This window comes from Lonchura striata, chromosome 1 (genome assembly GCF_050655825.1).
Source record: "Lonchura striata isolate lonStrDom1 chromosome 1, ASM5065582v1, whole genome shotgun sequence".
NCBI lineage: Eukaryota > Metazoa > Chordata > Aves > Passeriformes > Estrildidae > Lonchura > Lonchura striata.
Window position 1 is genome coordinate 87,942,299 of NC_140703.1, and position 21,070 is coordinate 87,963,368.

The 21,070-nt window shown below is 40.9% G+C and overlaps 1 protein-coding gene and 1 long non-coding RNA gene across 33 annotated transcripts in view; one reads left to right on the forward strand and one right to left on the reverse strand.

Moving 5' to 3' along the window:
* The window catches only part of LOC146768754 (uncharacterized), a 33,283-nt gene extending 26,083 nt beyond the window's left edge, over window positions 1-7,200 (forward strand). For both annotated transcript variants that reach the window (XR_014949648.1, XR_014949649.1), the window contains exon 3: window positions 1-7,200. This exon is cut by the window's left edge. This is a non-coding gene — a long non-coding RNA (uncharacterized LOC146768754).
* The window catches only part of INPP4A (inositol polyphosphate-4-phosphatase type I A), a 107,794-nt gene extending 88,274 nt beyond the window's left edge, over window positions 1-19,520 (reverse strand). For 20 of the 31 annotated variants that reach the window (XM_085557787.1, XM_085557749.1, XM_085557767.1 and 17 more), the window contains exons 1-2: window positions 19,398-19,520; window positions 12,872-13,009 (exon numbers count right to left, since the gene is read on the reverse strand). The gene's annotated coding sequence lies outside the window, so the exon portion shown is untranslated. Of the gene's footprint in view, window positions 1-2,483; window positions 2,547-3,446; window positions 12,851-12,871; window positions 13,010-19,344 lie in introns of those variants that run through there. The other 11 variants (XM_085557619.1, XM_085557581.1, XM_085557576.1 and 8 more) reach the window with 10 other exon arrangements.
* Between the last annotated feature and the right edge of the window lie 1,550 nt (window positions 19,521-21,070).

Here is a 21,070-nt window from a genome sequence, read left to right on the forward strand (position 1 = left end):
GGACCTGGGAAGAGATCATCAGGAAAGCTTCATGAAGTCTTATTTGGCAACAAAAACAACGTTTGCTAATTCTCTGTGGAAAAAGACCCAAACTTTTTCAGGTCTGTCCCTTGTTCTGAATTTAGGCAGAAGAGTTTGAAGGCTGTACATAAAACTTTGCTGTAGTTAACTATGCTCCTTGACAGCATCAAGGCCTCTTCCACTGACACAGCTGTATAGAAGCTGTAGAGAGCTCCTCACCATGAAGAGCTCTGTAGGCTTCAGTCTGGAAAAAGGTCCAATTACATTTTCAGATGAACATAACACTCCCTGAAAGTTTGAGTCTGACTGTCAGGAAACCAAGTGAGACACTCAACCAATAAAGCTTTATTTAGTCAGAGGCTTCAAAAACAACTCCCTTCCTTGTTCAAGGGGACTAACCATTTACCATGAGGCAACTTCTTATATCAAAGCAGTGCCACTTCACATAAAGTATTTAAGGTCTGCTTAGCCTCTTTAATGCAATAAAGGCAATAATACTGAATAAAGGGAAAGCAATACCATACAAGTTTGCAGTGCTTCAATCAAAAACTCCTGGCTGGGCATTAAGCAATCCTCAAAGGTTTGGCTCCTGAAGCTGCAATATGGAGTTATGCAAGCCCCCCAGGATTTCTGAGCATGCTGGAGCACAGTTACATAAACCACATAAGAGGCTGAGCTTGGATGGTGTTTTGGACCACCCATCACTGAAACTCCTGGCCTTTTGGCTCATGACAGAAATACTCCTTTATTGTCAGCACAGCTTTCTCCAAGTGTCACTTTCCAGATTGGCACTGGTGCCATTTTTCAGAATTGTGTGGTACCAACAAAAAAGCCAACAAGAATAAAAATATCAGTAACTCTAGAAGAACTGCTGTGCAGAGCCTCCACATTATATTCTAATGTGTGGGCTTCAGGCCTGGAAAGGTACTGTGGCAGATGTGGCCTCTAATACTGCAGAAGCCACATAGAAAAAGGAAAAAATGGTACTGCAAGTTTAACCTTTCTATGATACTCTGTTACCAACACCCTGAAATCTATAACAAAGCTACCTGTAGCGGTTACCTTTTATTGTCCTCTTTAAGTCCACACACTAGTTTTTGTACTTCTAGCAGCTAGTTAGTACAGGGTCTTCTTGGAGAGCTGGATGTCAAATACAGGAGGAAAATGTAACTAATAGGATTGCTTTTTTACCTCTTGGAAGTTTTGGGAGCTGCTCATCCTTTTTCCTCCAAAAACAGCTCTCATCAGTTTTCATCACTACCTCTGCTACTCATCAGTTTTCTCTAAGAACACTTAGAACACTGAAGGAAGGTGTGAAAAAGGTAGATACATAGGAATACAGGCAGTACTATGGTACTCCAGTCTCAGCCTAGTTTCTAGAAACTAAAGGCATAGCAGCTGAACTACAGGACAGACCTGGCTTAAATGCAGCACAGCGGAGAATAACAGCACCAGCAGAATGAATTACTGTCTTTAGCTCACATAACTCAACATAGCCCAATTTGTGTACCAAAGCAGACCAACCCTAGTTTTTTCAAAATAGCATCAAATTAATCCCAGCAAGAAGTGGGGGATAGCATTCTGAGTATTCAGTTTGGGAGAGCAACTAAGAGCAGCTGGTGCAGAGCAGCATGTCTCCAAGCTAATCTCTAAACTGTTATCAAGTCCCAGAGCACTTCTACTATCATCTGCAAGAATGAGATAATTCAGGAAATTACTGTTAGTCCTTTTTCTCCGTCCTCAGTCTTTCAAGCCTCAGAGCTAACAATTAATAAGAAAGAAAGGAAAAAAAAAATCATATAAGTAATTAGGCTGGTTGGTCATACTTTAGAGATTACCCAGTTAAACATCGAAAAAGTTTTCCATCTCCTAGGTATTTTTTATCCTATTGCCTGTTTGAACAAACACAATATAATCTATTTTTGCACTGTACAATCACCATGGGTACTAAAGGATGAGACTTGTACACTTGGGGTTAATTAAAGGTAATGCCAACACTTATGTGCACATGCACCATAATAAAGCACTTACCTTTCTTTGCAGGTGAAAACACAAAATTAGTCAGCTAGTTTTTGTAGTAATTTTATTCTATTTCCTCAAGTCTATCTGCTTTGTCACCCTTCAAATTATTAAAACATTGCTGCCACAAAATCACTCAGAGCAAATTAACTGCTTGAAAAGTATCCCTATAGACAGGTGTAATTTTTGAAGTAGGAACAGTTTTCTCCTGGCATTCTTTTAAGTAACATCAAATGTTTAAGTCTTGTAACTGTTGTATCTACACAATGTAGAAAAAGTAACTTTTGTATTTATGAAAATTCCTTTAGTACATTTCTGAAAAAATGTCACTTGGAACATGAAGCTACAAAGATAATAAAACTTGAATCTCTTTAGGATAATTTTAGCAAATACTTTAAGAGGACAGTACGGAGGTACAGGCCTACCCATCTTACTGCACATACTTATCCACATCTGGCTCAATGCTGCATGGAGAGACTGAAGATCAAACCAAGGAAAGACATGTTCTGCAAAGAAAATTAAGGCAGAAAACCACCTTAGGATTAAACTACTGAGAGAAGCATAAGGTACACAAGATACACCCTCTGTTCTTAAGTTGCCCTAAGGCTGGGACAGAGTCAGAAGTTTTAAAGCACCTATGGATGTATATAGTGTATCAGGAAATATAAACTCTGTGATATTCAATGTTTTCCTCAAATGTCCAATGGCTAACATTGCAAGATTAGGTAAAAGTTTCAGATCTGACTCTTAAAATTAAGTAGCCATCACTGCAAATCTCTACTCTTTTGTGTTTTAGCAGAGGGAACTTTAAAAACCTGAACCACAAAAGTTTAAGTGCAAAAACACTATTAGAAGGATTTCCAGCTCAGGGTTATTTGAAACCTCATCAGTGTTTACAACTAGCTTGCATAGTGAGTTTTGACCACTGGCAATAAGGTAGCTGCACCCAATTACAAGTTGCTTGGACTGGCATACTGCAGAAATATTTAGACCAGGCTCAAGTAGCAAAAAGAAGGGTACATGTTGGCACAAAAGACAAAAAAAATAAGTTGGTTCCCTCCATATAGAAAGTACTTTTCTCTCAAAAGTACAGCACCAATGTGAGACTTTCCTCTAAAAAGACAAAGGCATCTTCTGTCCACTGCTACATTACAGGGTACTCTCTACTCAGTTATGCTTTCCCTATGCCTCTGTAGCTATACATCCACAAGCAAAGCAGCAAAGCCACCTCCCCTTCTCCTCTAGTAACTCCTTTCAATTTGTATTTTAGAAATGCTCAAGCACAAAACAGCTTTCCTTATGGTTACAGGTAATTTCTTAAACAGAAGTTACTTAAAACACCAACTTCAGTCAGATAACTAACTTCCTGTTCTGCAAGTAACTTCACCAATGCCAGTATAACTTACTTAGCACAGGAAAGACACCAAGGCTTGACTTCAAGCTGTTTTCAATATGTAGGACTGGGTGACAAACAGGAAAAAGTCAGTCTCTCAAGGCGTGAGTTTTGTGCCTCTGAGCACAGGAAGAGCAGAAAGCCAAAACGTTATCAGTCATGAGTGTCTCAGATGTCTTGTGCAAACCTGTCCCCTTTAGAACTAAAACTGCGAGGAAGCACTGATCAATAACTATATGTAACTCTGAATTGCTTCACTTTGTGTAAGGCTGAAGTAATCCAACTGGCAGTGAATGAAAAAAAATCAGGGAATCTGTGGGGACATAAGCACATCCAAAGGAAAGATCAGCAAAATCTACCACATCTGTGATCCACGTTTCTGCAGGGTTCTGATAGGTATAAGCAAAAGTGACAGCAAAACAACTACTCTAATATGTAAACTACTTGAGCAACCATTCTTAGCAACTGTTTTCTTGTTTCATGCTCAATACAGAAAACCACTTTAAGTATTCTAGTGATACAATTAAAAGCACTAAGAAAACGGAAGTATTTAACTTTGCAGAGACCTCAGGTTCCTCTGACTAAATCTGTTGCCTTCAAATAGCAGTCTCCAAGTCTCAAATGAAATTTTTTGGTGCTTTAGACTTTATCTTGCCTCTGGCTCACAACTGTTATCCCCATAACCCTTCAGCAGAATGAACTAATAGATCATATACTTTTCCACCTCTTTGCTATAAGACATTCTAACATGCCTACCTGTAGAGACCCCAGCAAGTCAGTTCAACCTAGACTGTTGAACTGTTACTGTTATAGTTACACCAGTAAAACCCATAGAAAAAACAATCTGAGCCAGCCCTTCACTCCCATTCTGCTTCCAGCAGCAGGCTCGTGTCTCTCAGCATGCAGACAACTGGGCTGAAGCCCAGACAATATAAGTGCACTTACAAAAGCCTTGACAAAAACACCAGTGCTGATGCAAACAAGTATATCCTGTTTCAGCTCATTTCCAACAGCTACCTCGAAAACTCTTAACTTCGCTTAAAGTATGTTTAATTACATTAATTATTAATGTCTCAGTTCCAAAGGTTTGTAAAGTAGAAAGGAGACAGCAGTTAAAGCTGTGCTTTTCTGTTCCCCAAAGAAGCGGCCATCTGAACTCACACCTGTAAGAGCTAAACCTTTTACAAAGCTTTTGTTGATGAACCAGACCATGACACCATTCATTTAAAAGGAGTTACTTTTTCATCTAAAACTACTAGATGCCATCAGAGCTATTAGTTCTAGTAGCATTTCTGTTTTCTGTATATTGCTTACTACCTTACCTTTCCCCATGTCAACTTGTTCTATTTCTCCTGCTACAAAAATGTACAGATGTTATTTTCTTTCTATGATTCTGCACGACTTCCACAGAAGTAAAGGTTTGATCCAACACCCACTGATGTTAGAGGAAGAGACAAGTCAGGCCATAAAGAGAGGAAAATAGCCAGAACATAAAAGGTCTGTTCTGTGTCTGGCTTTCACAGTTTTCAATGATACCAAGTGCCAAGAACAAAGTCTTCCTCAGCAGGAGTCCTGGCAGGTATCATAAGCAAAGATTATGGGTTTGTGTAGTCTTCATTCTCAGCATACTTATCATATGAAATTCATTTGCACACTGCAATCTATTTATTCTCCTGCAACAGAATAGAACTTGAAATTATTTTTTAAAGGGGAAAAAAATCTCTAAACCTCTGAAAAATATTACATCTTTTCATTCTATCTTCCTTTACCTACATATGTTTCTGTTGACCATAGTTATCTGAATACATACCCTGCACAGACAAGTTTAAGAGTTCCTGTGTATATGGAACTGACATGCATATGTAAATTTACACTTTTGCAGATATTTCTCACCTACAGATATGTGGACAAACACCTTTTTCTGAGCAGAAAACCATCTACAGATGTCTCACTTATCTCTCCCCTTTTTATTGGCCCATAGCCAAAACAAAAAAAAAAGTTCAAATAATTTTATCTTAAGTAAATGTGTCATTACTAGGTCAAATTGAAAGAGGAAAATAGCCAATGTGTCAAAAAGAAAAACACAATATTTTCATTGGCCTTTGCATTGTTTTTGGAGAGCTCCTGAATAACACACATAGCTCTTACAATAATAGACAGCTACCAATTTTATTCTGTTTCTCTGAAATTAAAAGCCAATTTCAAGGGTAGCAACAACTCTGTCCAGCAAAATAATTTACCATCATGAGTTGTTTCTGTTTTTAGACTTTGTTTTCCTTGAGCAATAAGTAAGCACTGATTTTAATTTTTCAAGCATTAAGAAAATTCTCCATCTCAAAGCCTACATTCACCATGCCTGGGAAAGAACACATACTTTTTTCCAAAGCAACATCACTATTGATTGCAATCACCAGCAGCAGTATTACACTTCACATCTCTCTTGGTTCTGTCTACCCATGGCCATTCACCCCTTCTACCAGTGATTCCTTGGACAAAACCAGCAACAACAAAGGGAAGCAAAGCCTGCAGATTCTAAACCAGGTGGTGACTTGTACCAAAACATAAATTAAACCACCCCAAAAACCGAAAAGCTATTTGTGAGGTTTTTGCTTATACTGTTTCTTGGGATATTCTAAAAGGACTGGCAGTCAACAGCCACATTTAGCCTTCTATGTCACCCTCCTGTGAGTTGTGTTGCATTTTTCCCCCACGATGCAAGTAGCCATAAATAGATGTGGGAATCCAAAAACATGAAATTAGTTTTGTAGGATTGGTTTTCTTTACTTAAAAAGGGATTATAGCTGAAAGAATGAAAGAAAAAAAAAATTCACATCATACAGCGCAATACATTTAACTACATTTAGAATTGTCTAGGGAAAAGAAAGATCTGAGCAAATTCACCATCTGAAATGAAACCCAGAGTTTTACAGCACACCAAAATAAAAACACACAGAAATACAGAATTCTCCCAAAGTCAGAGTACAGGATGTATGTTTACTTTATGCAGCAGCAATCATCATACACAACAGACTTTATTGTCATGTCTGATTAGTAGATATCATAGCATGGTAGTCCAGATCCCAGCTATAAAGTACTATGGGGAACAAAATACATGAGAAGTTTCTTCTCCTACATGTCCAAAAACATAAATTACTCTACCTAAGCTACACCACAGTAGTTCCCTTCTTGCCCTGCCCTGGCCCATTTGTATTGGTAAAAACTATCTTTTGCAATCACATCTAGATAAACCACTGCTAATGACTCACAGAAGCACATTAGTAAAGTGGGATTTATTCCATTTTTTTTTTTTATTTTTTTTTTTCAGTCAAGACTAATTAAAGTGATTTGGCAATACTGCAAACATAATTCAGCATCTCTGGCACTGTTTAGAAAACTGTGATCACAGCTTCACATGTATTAAGACAGGTGGGTCATCTGCAAAATTTCATGCTGATGCATCCAAAGAACAGATACTCAGTCAGCCGTTTGAACTATGGGTAAATAGGATGGGTGGGAAAAGAAGAAGATAGGATCCAAGAGGGTATGATTAAGCAAATACCGTGTTCCTGAGAGGATGAAACTCCAGCATTAAATATAGACACTCTCTGAAACGCCATCTCAAATCTCAAGTGTTGCATTTTACATTAACAAAAAATTTAAAACTAAGACTTCTATAGATATATAGAAGACAACTGATTTTTACACAAAAATCCTTCTTACAATAATTATTTAAATATGTTATCAAACTGCAATAATGTTTCTCCCCCACCCCTCCTCTCTCCTTTTAACTTTGCCTGAAATCAGTTCTCCAATTACAGGAACAAATCCACTTTGTTTCGGGCATTCTTCTGGCACCAAGAAATGGAAGCAGGGTATCAAGTTAATTAGGAGCATGATATTAAAAGCTATGTTATCAGCAAGTGAAGGTGCAGACAGCAGATTTTCTGTGACTCTTTATGAGAGAACTTGTCTCCACTTCCATCTGAAAGTCAACATCCAGTGCTCTGAATATGGAAATTCAGTTAAAGGCTGGAGGTCAAACAGCAAGAGATTTCAGATTCAAGCAGTTATAAAAGAGAAGTTCCAGATCCAACAGGTAGACAGACTACTGCTGCTGCATGGGGCTATGCCTTCATTAGTAAGATTTTCACACAGCTGTTAGCAAATCTTTTCTAGAGGAATGATAGTGCAGTGCAAACAAATGACAGTATCATATTTCCAAAGCCTTCCAATGTGTTGCATGTCCATCTCATCACCCACCATCACGTTTTCCAGTAAAAATCATCTTCATGGGGACATCACAGAGCTCCCACTCCAGCTTAATGCCCCTCCTGTTCAGAGAGAAGACTGCTTCCCTACTACTCATTTTGACACATTTACTCATTATGCCTGTCATTTCAAGGATTTCCACACTGATCATTACTGCCAGGAACACCCTTTTTGAGCCTGAACTCTCCCTTCATTTCCACCCCTGCTAGTACCCAATGCTGAGTGTTGCAGAGGAATTCAGTATCTGATAAATGCAATGTCATACACACTCATCAGTACCAAAATATCACTTTCAAATGTGAATCTGACAGGAGGTCTCTGGGAAGGGACTTTTTTTAGCATTTCAACCACACAGACACAGAGTAACAGGTCTAAACAGCATATGGTAAAGCTTCTTTGTGTAAAAATCAGACAGAAAAGAGCAGGATGAGGCTGAAAGGTAACATGGGAAATGGCTTTAGCTGGGCTGCCAGAAAAAGACAAGAGTTATCAACTGTGCTGGTATACTGGTAAATATAAGCACATTCTATATACACATAGAGATGCAGTTGCTTTTTCTCCCAGAAAACTTCACTAAATCTTACTGAAGAATATTCAAATGAATTCCCAAAAACATGTAAAACAAGCCAACAAAACTCTTCAATGATAACATTTACCTTTACCTTCCTTTTCAACCTTCCTTTCAACCTACTCCCCCATTACCTTACCTCACAGTGCCTGCTCTCAGCTGTGTTCAATGCATTATTTAGGAGAAAACCAGGTCTACACCCAGATTATTTCCAGCCACATACAGTACAACAGGAGAGCATAAATATATCCTGCACTGTTTTATCATTCCACTCTCATCAGCAAACAATCTCAGATAAATGCAAGACTTTTTTAGAAAGAACATTGACTAAATGAAGCAAACAAAAAAAAAAACGCTCTTCTCTAAGTTACCCACTTGCACAATGCTTTTAAACACTGTTAACCAAAACCCTCCTATATACACACCCATTAACCTTGTAAAAGAGTACAACAGCTGTTCAAAGGCAAACAGGGAGGCAGGTGATGGGATGGGGAAGGGGACTGACTTCCATTTGCCAGCTTGGGAAGGCTTAGCCTTTGGGGAGGTCAGCAAGCAGCTCTTCAGAGACAGAGGCTGACTAGAATCACCTCTCATGCTGCCCAGCCTCGAGGAGAATAGAATTGCTTATTTCCTATGGGATGTTACTCAACTTTGTTTCAGTAGGAAACAAAAAAAAACCCTTTATATCCCATATGCCATAGTACTCAGAGCTACCTGTCAGGAAGGATTACAAGCCAACATTTTAGTAATGCATGAAACTTCCAGCTTCAACACAAACTTCCAGCCGCAAGTGTTTCACCTTGACAAACAGCCTTACAAAGCAGTCTGTCAGAAGTGAAAAGCTGTTCATTTAGACCAAAATAGTAGAAAGTGGCATGTATCTTGCAGCTGGTGGAAACAGCAAAGATGAGATCCAGAATGCAGAGTTACTGACAATATAACAAACCATTTCCTTGATGTCAATGTCTTGTTAAAGACATAGTCAACTATCAACCATAGATTTATTTTTAAGTCATCTTTCTTCCTCTCTGTAAATTAATTACATTTGCATACTTCTTTCTACCCACAGGGTAGCCATTAAAGAAGTTTTCATATTAGTAATCATCATCACTAAAATCAAAGTAGCTGCGAATATTTTTGGATAACCATGTAAACTGAAATATTATTTTTATATGCATCAGCTAAAATTAATGGTTTTCTTTGATTTAGGTATCTATAGTAGTCAGCATGGGAAGCTCATGTTTCACTTCTAAGTTTTCTTTTTTCCTTTTATGCTTTAGCATGCTGGTTTTGAAAGTAGAGCAAATTCTTATCACTTAAAAATTCTCCACAGCCTCTGCACCGGACTTTCTAATTTGCACAGTACCTTGAAGGTATTCCTTTAAACCATTATTTCAGTATTTTTTTAAATTTATTGTGCAGTAGGCTGCTTCTCCTTTTATTTTCCTTCTGAGAAATGCCAATCTCCCAACTTCTAAACTTCTGCGTACTTTTGCTTTCTGACTGCTAATTCTGGTAATTTACTAGTACCAAAATTCTCTCAGAATTCACAGTTCTCCTTCCTTTCTTTAAAGAATATTTTTAGAGCATTATTTTGGTGATTTTTTTTGCTTTTTCAAGTCTTTCTTCTTGCAGCATTTTATGTTCTCCTGATCTTCAATCATAATTCTAGATTGTCTTCCATTACCTCCTTCCCAGCAATATCATCAAAATGATAGATAAATTATATCTTCCCTATATTATCCATAAACTAACGCAGAGGTCTTTTAAAGTCTGTGTGCCTACAACTCATATATAATCCTGCCAGACTTTCATGGGCAGACCATGCCCCTCAACTTGTGCTCTGCAAGCACCCTTTCTGTTCAGGCATGTATCTCTTTCCACCTCCACAGCTTCCGTGTTTCAACTGATCCAAATTCTAGTCTAATCCCAATGTGGAATCATAACTGTAGCAATGACGAAAAAAGGGTCATGAAAAAAAAAAAATCCCCTTTTCCTTCTACTTATAGAAGTAATACATTTTACTTCTATTTACAGAAGTTACACTTACAGTTTTTTTTCTTTAGTCCCAAACTCTTGCAACATTTTAGGTAAATTGAAGCTCTGCTCCTTCCAGAACTATACAACATTACCCTCGTTAGGGGAATGTCTCTTCAAGGGCTCTCTAACTGGATGCCAAACAACAAACAAACAAACAAACAAAAAGGGCAAGAAAATAGATGGATTTTTAGCACTTCTTGGTTCCTCCAATCCTCAGATCTCACCGTTTAAATTATACCAACTGTTCACAAGCTCTAATTTATAAATCCCAGCAGCAGGTCTCAGATGGGAAATATCAGACCAAGGGGAACATGCACTGCCACAACATTGCTCCCTCCACACCATTTTCCTTGGCACTACCCATGTGCTGGGAACCTTAGCCTCAGCAAAAGGCTGCATTTACAGCTCCACTTAGAGTTAGGCTTACCCTCAGGGTTATGGTTGAGAAAACCACAAAGCCTACAGCTCCAGGAACAGTGGAATTACAAAAGGCATGCCAAATGGAGCTCTCCATTAAAAATAGTAAAATAGCATGCTGTGTGTCACCTGAAATTCTGCTATTCCTGAAACTCCTCTTGACTGACTGTATTTTGCTGTGTTTTCTTTTTATAGAATATACAATCTTCTTGTATAATCAGCTTGAAAGCCTCTTGGGAACACAGAACTGCAACTTGCCATTCATATATTAAGTACAGAACATTTCAAAACACCATGACACAGCAGTAACAAAGTGAGAACTTGATATAGAATTAAAAGGTTCTTTTCTATATCTATCTCTAGATCAAGTGAAGCTGTAAATCCATAGCTCATGCTGGATGTCTGAGTCTCTAGCACTGCTACCACAGCCACTAATATTTCTAGCAGAAATACATCTCTTACTGATACTTCTTGGAAAGGGTAATTTCACTAAAAGATAGACTGGGTCAAACCAACAGGAACGCTTATTCTTGGGTAATCTGTTCTTGCCAAAAGAAACATATTGTAGAAAAGATTAAATCAGAGCATATGTAGTTTTCTCAAGTCTTACAAACTTTGTAAAATGAAGTCTGTCTATTACTTGAAATAAAACACCCTAAGTAATGCTGACAACTTGGATGGTAGCAACCATACATTTTGGGTTATTGCTCAACAAATGTTTCCTCACGTTTGTTGGAGAAAAGGTGCATTGCTTGGGAAGAGAAAGGGTTTTGCTAGACATCAAAGCAAAGGTGCACTTCAACATTTCCACTATTCTTACCTAAAGGGGAAGAGAAGGAAAATCTCTGTTTACAGTGAAAGCAGTTCCTCCTTAACACAAGATTTCCCCTATTTTTCTAATGGCCAACTCACTTAAATGCCATCATTAGTCCCACACTATTTTAAAAACCTCTTATATGCCACTGCATGTCAAACATTACACTGCCATGCCACTGAACAACAGCTGAGATAAAGGCTCCCATAAAGTGAATGAACAGTTTGTAAAGCACTTTTTAATTGTTCAGCACAAGAGGAGCAATCAGAAGGTGGGACCAGTAGCATCTGTGCCTGTAACTACGCCTGCTCAACACCACTTCTTAAAGGACTATTCTTTTCACTTGCTTACATTTTTCCAAAGTGCATGCCCAGAAATTTTTCATGCCGAGTGTTTGTCTCGGACTGGTTTTTAAAGAACAAATTCATCAGTTTCAGCTCAAACAGTTCAGTTGCTACCAAGAGTAAGGTCTAAAGAAAAAACATTTTGCATAATATGAAAAAAATCCAAAACCAACCAACTGTACGTCTTTCCTTTCTACTGAAATACTTTAAAAAATCACAGTAAAGACAGATCCAGTAAAGGTTAATTCACAACTAAAATCTCCAAAGATACCAAAAGAATGAGCACTCTTGATTTCCACAGGTATCACGCACTGCCTTACAGGCAACCCAAGAGGTTCAGAAGACAATTCCTTATAATTATCATTCAACAGTTTGGCTAAATATTGAACTTGGCCAACAGAACCTGTATTTCTACAACAAGACTTCAGGGATAAGAAAGAAATATCAAATTCAAAAACACAGGTAAAAATGGTCATACCAAAGGCCATTTTTGGAGCAGAAAAAGTACCTGAAGAGCAATACTGGTAAGTTGTCAGAAGACCAGGACTGATGTTTGGAGCCAGAAATAAGGTCAGAAATAACATGGCTGAGAGGAATCTTTGCAGTAAAGAGCTGGGAAATTGCCAAAAATGGGCAAACCAAAGAGATGGGACAAGTAGCATAAGGAGGAAAACCAAAGGGAGCGGTCTAAACTAGTGCAAGGAGGCTGGGAAGCATCTCTGGGAATGGGAGAGATACTGGACACAGATTTCAAGGGAGAACCAGCCAGATTCTGCAGAAAGAATAAAGTATCAACTAGCTTGGGTGTCCAACTCAAGACACCCACAATTCAACATTGGAAGTATACAGCCTTTTACATAATAAATGCAGTAATAGATGGGAGGGCTTAGATGTTCTATGAAACGGAAACCAAATCTTAAATCAGGCACACAAAATCTGAGAAACATTGTACCAAACAATGGCAAAAGGAAAATTTTCAGACTTGCCTTGCACCACACAGAAACTCTGAGGAGTGGTAGGTTGTGTCACAGGCCTCTGGAAGGATGCAGCTCTCAGTTAAAAAAACAATTTTGTCCTCCTCTTCCTTTAATCTGCTGCTTTGATGGCTGTACAACTTCCAATTTCTGCAACAAACAAAGCTGTTACACTCCCTGATAGTCACTGAACAGTTCATCCCCAGATTAGACCCCTCCTGTGCACTAAATACAACAAGAGAAAAGTAGATCATCTAACTAAAGATTTAGCATAATTGGAATCCACGAGGCCAAACTGTGGCTACATAGATTGCTCTTTTAAGACAGCTATTTTGACAGCAGTGTGGGTCATTTGCAGTTTAAAATGCTGTATTCATGCCTCTGAACTGTCACATTTATACGGAGCAGCATTGCTTTCCATTTGGCATGGAACCAGTTCCAAGCACCTCTCCCAGTCTCAGAAATGATGAGGAGTAGAAGTTGAATTTGGGAGTAGAAGTTATGATCACTGGAAAAGCTCAAGGACTGTGTTCATCCATGTTCACAGAAATATGCAACTGGACAACAAAGCAAGTTCGTGAGTCCAGAGGGAGTTAAGTGTCACAGGCCAAAAGTTTCCAGCTTCTAGCTGTGACATCAACTTTTAAATGTACACACACACACACACACACATATATATATATAAGGCTTTATACTGAAATTATAATCTACTGTTATCATATTAATTGTTGCTGTAACTGTCTGTGTGATACTGTACAATTTTGAACTTTAAAAAGTGACCCATAAAACCTGGAAGGGATAAGATAACTATGAGATAATTCTCTTGTGCAGATAATGTCCATTCTCAAAAATGGAAATGCTGAGAAATGTTCTGCAGACTTCTGGACTTGGACAGGAAGACTTATCCCAGATTTTACATTCTATGTGTAGCATCTTCTACAAGACAACATATGAGAATCTTTTTTAAAAGAAATTATGCAATGTACAGTAAGTTTTAATATTTACAGAACTGTAACAGTGCACTAGTACTTAGCAAATTATGATAAAAAATATAACAGAAAAATGGCACTAAGAGTTCTGCAATTAGCTCTGGTGACTGAAGATATTACCACATTGCTGTTCAAGTTTACAGCCTCCCAAGCAAAGTCAATGGACCAGATCTAGTGAACATTCTTCAGAAATGTCAAGCCAACAGTTTAAATTAAGCCACTGAACTTTGCACTAAAGCTGCTGAAGCGTAGGGACACATTTCGTTCCACCTGCCCTGCTGTGGGAGGCAGTAGTTTCCAGCCTAATGAATGTAAAAAAAGTAGGTACATGATTGAAAGACTTGTTACTGGCATGACAAAATGTAGGTGGGTAAGGGGGAAAACTTAAGAAAAATAAATCTTTAGATATTTTGAGATCAATACCTACTCTATTCAGTGCAACACAAACACCACCCCCCACTTCCCAAGCTGGTTTTTAAAAGAGCACTGTGAAAAATTGGAGGCTTAGCAAACTATGAAAAATTATTCTCTTAACACTGGTCATCACAAAGAAAATGTAGAGAAAGAGCTGGAAAAGGAACAGAAGAGACTCTAAGCAGGCCAAGTATTTTTAAAATATCTAATACAAAGCCATTTCATTCTGAAATCTTATTATAACTCTTAAAGACTGGACAACTGTTTAAAAATTTTCTGAATCCAAGCTTCAGAGAGCCAAGGGTTAAGACTTGAAGCAAACATAAACAGGAATTATAGAAAGATCTAATGCCTAACCTTAGCAGTAAATCCAGCACTGCATTTCAGCACAACAGATTTAACAACAGAAAATTAGTGGAAGAACAAAGTCTTAGCAAATCCCTGTGTCTCCACTGCTAGCTGTAATTTCCACTTTATAGACTTGTTCTATTCATGGCAAGGAGAAAATGCAGGTATGAAATTCTTTCTAATCACATTTCATTTTACTCAAAGGAAGTTAGAGAAAACTCAGTGACACAACAGGGTAGAGCCAGGTGAAACAGTTTTTCAAGCACAGAGTTAATCTGGGCTTCTTAGCCTTGCATAAAAGGTGGGAACAGAGCATGTGCAGAGGCATTCACAGGAACCGGTTATAGTTGCAGCATTCTGCACAGTTTGCAACATTGCAGTAAGGGTACCTTAACTATAAACTGCCCCAGGGAACTGAAGTGTGCTATTTCCAAAGATTTGCAACATCTGTACATACACGCTTCCTATAATTAGTCATACTGTGAGAAGAATAATTATTTTTCTAAAAGTTTAGATGACGGTAACACATATTATTTTGTTAAGGAAGACTAAAATACCCATGCTTGTGAGAGCTAATGACCCCAACAGCTCTAAAACATCTTACCTAGCAATGGAAGTTGGCAGCACACAAACCTTGTAGCAGGCCTCTGTCTGCAGGTTCTCACTCAGAGTGACACAGCCTCACTTGCTTCCTATATGCTCAGATTCAGGATGCATTTGCCACAGAAGCCCAGCTATAAAGCCCAGCCCCTGCTTTTGCATTCCCCCCAAGTATACCCCAGCTAGAGCTACAAGTCTGGGATACTTCCAAATTTTTTTTCAGAAATTACAGCTCCAAGTGCTCCACTGGAAAATGCTACAAAACTTTGATGAGAAACATACTGGATGAATTTTTCCTATCACTATTTGTCCTCCTTCCTGTACTGTCTTATCCTCTACACTCATTTACCTTCACATCCCCCTCCTCTATATCCACACTCCTTTTCTCCTATGCTATTCCCTTTTACCTCACTTGGTTACCTCCTTCACAATATCTGCTCTGTCTGCAACAAACTGGAAGAACACAGCTGTATTTAGAGAGAAGCAACTTACATGCAACAGGCTTCTCCATCAGCACACCACAGCAGCAGATGTACAAACAAGATGCAGGCATTTGTGAGATATACAAGAACATCAAAGGGCACCAGTGGGCCAGGTCTAAACATAACAGCTCAAGAATGTCAATGTCTTTTTGAAAATACCCTGCTGGTTTCATGCAAGGTCTTAGCAGTATCTCACTGCTGTACATAATGACTACTTTTAGTGAATACTGATGCATTTTTACAAACCTCTGTTGCAGAGAAATCCTTAGTCACATACTACAAGCTGGAGACAGAAAATCTCCTTTGCCTAAGTTAAAGATCTCAACTTGCCTCGAAATTCAGGGAAAAACTATATTACTCTCTTATATATCATCAAGATGGTTTTAACGAAGTTAGGATGTACCTTGGTACTTCAATTTCCCAGTTCACTATTTATTACATATTTGGTAAAATCCTCATAAATTCAAGAATTTCACACTCAGTGGAAGTCCAGAAACAGCCCTCTTGCTGAGTGAATATACTTAACTGAAAGCTTCAAATGCTGTTTTCAGGAAGTGCTAACATATGCCTGTAGTACTGGCACCTGCCTTTCTTCTGTGAGAGACAGAAGTAGCTGGATCAATGGGCTGACAGAAGCACAATGTCCACCTGTGTTGGCTCATGCAACTTCATTAACCTGTTTATGGTACAGGGAAAACAGAGCAGCAATTGCCAGGAAAGCCTTGAGTGTTTACCTTACCGTGTACAACACAAACCACAAAGACTATGACCCTACCATTCCCCTGTGCAGCCAAGACACACACCCTCCTCTCAGTCATGTCCTGAATTTACAATGTTCCTGTCATTTTCTGTACTTCACTTGATTTGCTCTTCATTGTCTACCTGCTTTGTCTTGATTGTCACTTGGTTTTGCCTCACGTGCCACCAGCCCGTGGTGACACTTCTCACAGTAAGCAAAGCACTACAGAGAACAGAACATGGGAAGCAAAGGAAGGAAGGCAGTGGTAGCAGGAGGTGCCTGTAAAACAGAGAAGGGAAATGCCTCCTTCTATCTGAGAGCCAGAAGAATCAACTTCATCTGTAGGAAAGAGATTATTGTATTAGAAAAAGCAGCAATAGGTGTGATTTAAATACTTTTGAGGCTATGCCCATCTGTCTGACAGATGTGCACGAAGTAGATACACCCTAAAGCTTTCCTTTTCCAAGGTCAACAACATTTTCCAACAATGTTTCTGCAAAGGATGTCTGTTTGAGATTTAGGTAGATAAACCAACAATGGAGAGGAAATTCAGTTTATCAGACAAGAAACAGGAAGGTAAGTGGCAAGCAGAAGCAAAGAACTGAGCTTTGCTGCCTGTATTATTTGATCTCCCATCTCTCTTCAAATACAACAGGTAGAGGTTTCAAACTTCATTTCCAAGCAAGGCAATTGCTCTTCATATCCAGTCAAGAAATGGGGGGTTTTCCAACAGAGATATCTACAAAGGGGGTTCTCTAGGTATTATACTCTAACGGTGCATCTCATGCACTAGGAATTGGGCAATTAAAATTTGTTGCAGCAGAGCACAGCCCAGAAGCCTAATTAAATCTTAACAAGGAAACATGAACTGAAAGGGGATCCTTGGCCTTCTCATTTTCCTTCCTAATTCTAATACAATAATACAGAGACTAAGGAACCAGAACATGTAGGAAACAAAGCAGTCATTTCTTCTTGCAGTCAGTTCACAGGGAGAACCTCCATTTAATACAGAATCTGTACAATCAGACTGGACTTGAACAGGTCTAAGAGAGGATTCATGACATCCAGCCCTCAATATATCTGAGACCTTAAGACTGAAAATTCTACTACCTGAGAAGAGGTACAGCCTTCAGTCTCAACTGACAGGAAATTAGACAGATGTAAAATAAGCAAGTTACTGCAGAGGTGTCATTACTGTCTTCAGTAAGGGAGCCAAACACCCTCTGAAGATCACATGTTTCTTTTGCCACAGTTTGGCAGGGTTCTTTGCTTCTCCATGGCTCCCTGCAAGCTACCACCCACTATAGATTAAGTTAAAATTAGCTCATTAAAAATAAATTTAATCAGAGGCAAAGTTGTCATGTATCTAGCAAAATACATACAGCCTAGATACAGACACTTGAAAACAGCCCTGAAATCATGATTTGCTACCAACTTAGTACTGCAGCAGGAAACAGTGAGTAAAAGAGGTCACATCCACCTCAAAAGTTTGAAAGTGCCAGAACTTCTAAATTTAAGAACACCGAATGTCAAGTTCTGCCAAAAATAAAAATGCACCCCCCGCCATTTGCTCCCACCTAACATTTGCATAGAGAGTCAGAGATACTTGTGAAAATATTGGCAAGATACTGTGCTCTCTGAGTTCCTAGAAGCAAGGCAGTCCACTGAATTAGGATCATGAGAAGCAGGAAGAAAAACTTAGTAAGCTTTTAATTAAGAGCTTTTGTGAAAAGCATTAGCAAACAGTTGTTCTGCAGTGGGAAACTGCAAAGTAATCTTGTTTACAGCACAAGAGGGTTTTCTAGGGTTTGAGGGCAGAGACAAACATGAGTCTCTGCTCTGTTGCTTAAGAAGTAACCCAGCAAGATCCTCCCAGCTGGGTCTCTACTACCAGCCTAGACAAGCTCAACAGCAGAGGCTTCTGCAGAGGGATGGTATCGGCCTGCAGATGGAGAGCTTCTGTCAACACCGTGCTGGATCACCCAGGCAAAAGCCCCTCTAGCGTCTCTGCAATCCAAGCCGGGCTTGATCAGCATATATAGACTTTACTCATGGTATGGGGGAAATGTATGCCACTGGAATAAAGCTTCCAGTTCATTCTTAACGCTGCTGGCCAAACCCACATAAGACGGATGATCGTGCATCAGTACTGCAAAGGCATTTCTACCATATTTCACAACCATATTCCAGCTCAATAAACGGGCAAAAATCTGAAATATGCACCAAATAAACACACAATCTGCTTCCTTTTAAGGCTTCTCAACACGGGAAAGGAATCGTGAACCCCAACCTTTAATAAATCAGGGGAGGTTAACCATCATCCCTGTGTTCGCTGTCTCGCTCCCGCGTCCCCCCGGAGGCGGCTAGCTCCGCGCTGTCCCTTACACACACGCTGTTTCCGCGCTGTCCCTCGCACACACGCTGTCTCCGCGCTGTCCCTTACACACGCGCTGTCTCCGCGCTGTCCCTTACACACGCGCTATCTCCGCGCTGTCCCTTACACACGCGCTGTCTCCGCGCTGTCCCTCGCACACACGCTGTCCCCGCGCTGTCCCCGCTCTGTCCCTCGCACACGCGCTGTCTCCGCGCTGTCTCCGCGCTGTCCCTCGCACACACGCTGTCCCCGCGCTGTCTCCGCGCTGTCCCCGCGCTGTCTCCGCGCTGTCCCTCGCACACGCGCTGTTGAGGCGCTCGCCGCAGCCCGGCACGGCTCGGGGCGAGCCGCGGCGAGCGCCAGGCGCGCACGGGCAGCGCCGGCAGCGCTGGCGGTGACAGCGCCGGCGGCCGAGCCGGGCCCTGCCAAGATGGGGGCTCGGCCGTGCGCGCCCGGCGCGGAGCCGCCGCCCGCCGCGGCAAACCCCGCCGCGCTCGGCGCCCGCCCCGCACCTTCTCCCGCTGCCCCCCGCCCCGCACCTTCTCCCGCTGCCCCCCGCTCCGCGGCCGCCCGGCCGGCGCCCGCCGCTCACCTCCGCAGCCGCGGCCGGCCGGGCACCGCCCCGCGGCAGCCACCGGCCCGCGCCCGCAGCGGCTCCGGCGCCCGCCCGCTCTGACGGCGCCGGGAGCGGCGGCCCCGCCCCGGCCGCGGCCCGGCCCCCTGCGGCCTCGGCCCGGCCGGCACCGCCGGCGCCGGAGCGCTTCGGGCTGGCCCCGCCGGTCGCCCGAGCCAGGGTATCACCTCCGGCTCCGGAAGATTCAGTAATACAGAAACGAGGATTCTCTTCATCTGCAGTTAAGCATCGGAGGTAGAAGGAATTCTTCCTAACGTCCAAATTAAATTTCCCCAAGCCCAGCTTACCCACTACGTCCTTTTGTCCTGTCGCTGGTTGCCTGGGGGTAGAGGCGGACCCCCACGCAGCTACAGCCTCCTTCCATGTGGTTGTAGAGAGCACTAAGGTTCCCCTGAGTCCTCTTTTCTCCAGGCCTAACAGCCACATCTCCCTGAGCTCCTCGTCATAGGACTTGTGCTCCGGCCCCTTCTCCAGCTCCACTGCCCTTCTCTGGACATGCTCCAGCACCTCATTGTTTTTCTTGAATTGAGGGGCCCAAAACTGGACACAGTACTCAAGGTGTGGCCTCACCTATGTGGAGTACAAGAGAATTACTTCCCTAGTCTTGCTGCTCATATTGATACATTTTAGCATGTTTCCTCCATGCGTCCATCCATCCATCCTCCACACCTGAAGTTGTTTGACAACTGTCTCACTCACATGTGGTGAAATTGCTGTGTGGCTGGAGGCTGAGCTCCATTTCTTAACCAACTTTTGTACCCTGCTACTATCAATGAGGGATTTATCGTGCTCAAGCAATGTTAAGAATAATTTGAAAGAATGTAGGAAGAGGTCACAGTCCAGCTCTGGCTCATTCTGTTATTTTCACATGGTGCACAAAAGCCAAGAACACAGGTTACTAATAAGCTACCTTGTGGGAACTCCCAAGAGGGAGGTGAGGGGCTCTGATGTAGAGGAAAGACTCTGAAGTGGGGAATCAGTGAGACACAGACACACTCGTCTGGATGCTTCCAGCTAACTGGGTATGACCTGAAGAGGACTGCTGCCAAGAAGCAGCTGAGTCAGTCCCAACACCCCTCTAGTGTAAGAATTTTAATTTGCCTGTTGCAGATCCCTCATGCTGGAAGATGCCAGCTGAAGTCCCCAGTATAATCTGAATTGGGATAGAGATGCCAGCAGAGGCAGCTTGAATTTTTCATTTTTCTTTTTGCATGTTGTTGGTGAAATTCCATGAAGGGCTCCGTGTTTCAAAATCACACAGAACTTATAGAGATGTTTTCAATGCATAGTCAAACATACATAATTTTTTTTTACCTTTGCCTATGGTTTAGCATAAAGCTAATGAACCCTGCCACATTCTTTAACAGAGAGACAGAAAATAAGAGTTCCTCTGCATACCAAACTAACTTGGTGAAAACAAGCTGGAAAGCAAGTAGACATTGTCACTAGCACCTTTCAAATTAAAAAAAAAAATCAGAAAAAAAAAAATCAAGAGTTTATTTGCAGCTGATGACATTATTAATCATCATCAAAGTACAACCTTTTTAAACAGCAGATTTGGACAGCTCCCCACCAAGGACTCTGGAAGAACAATGTTTGCTATTGATATTCATTTAGTATTAGGGAATTGA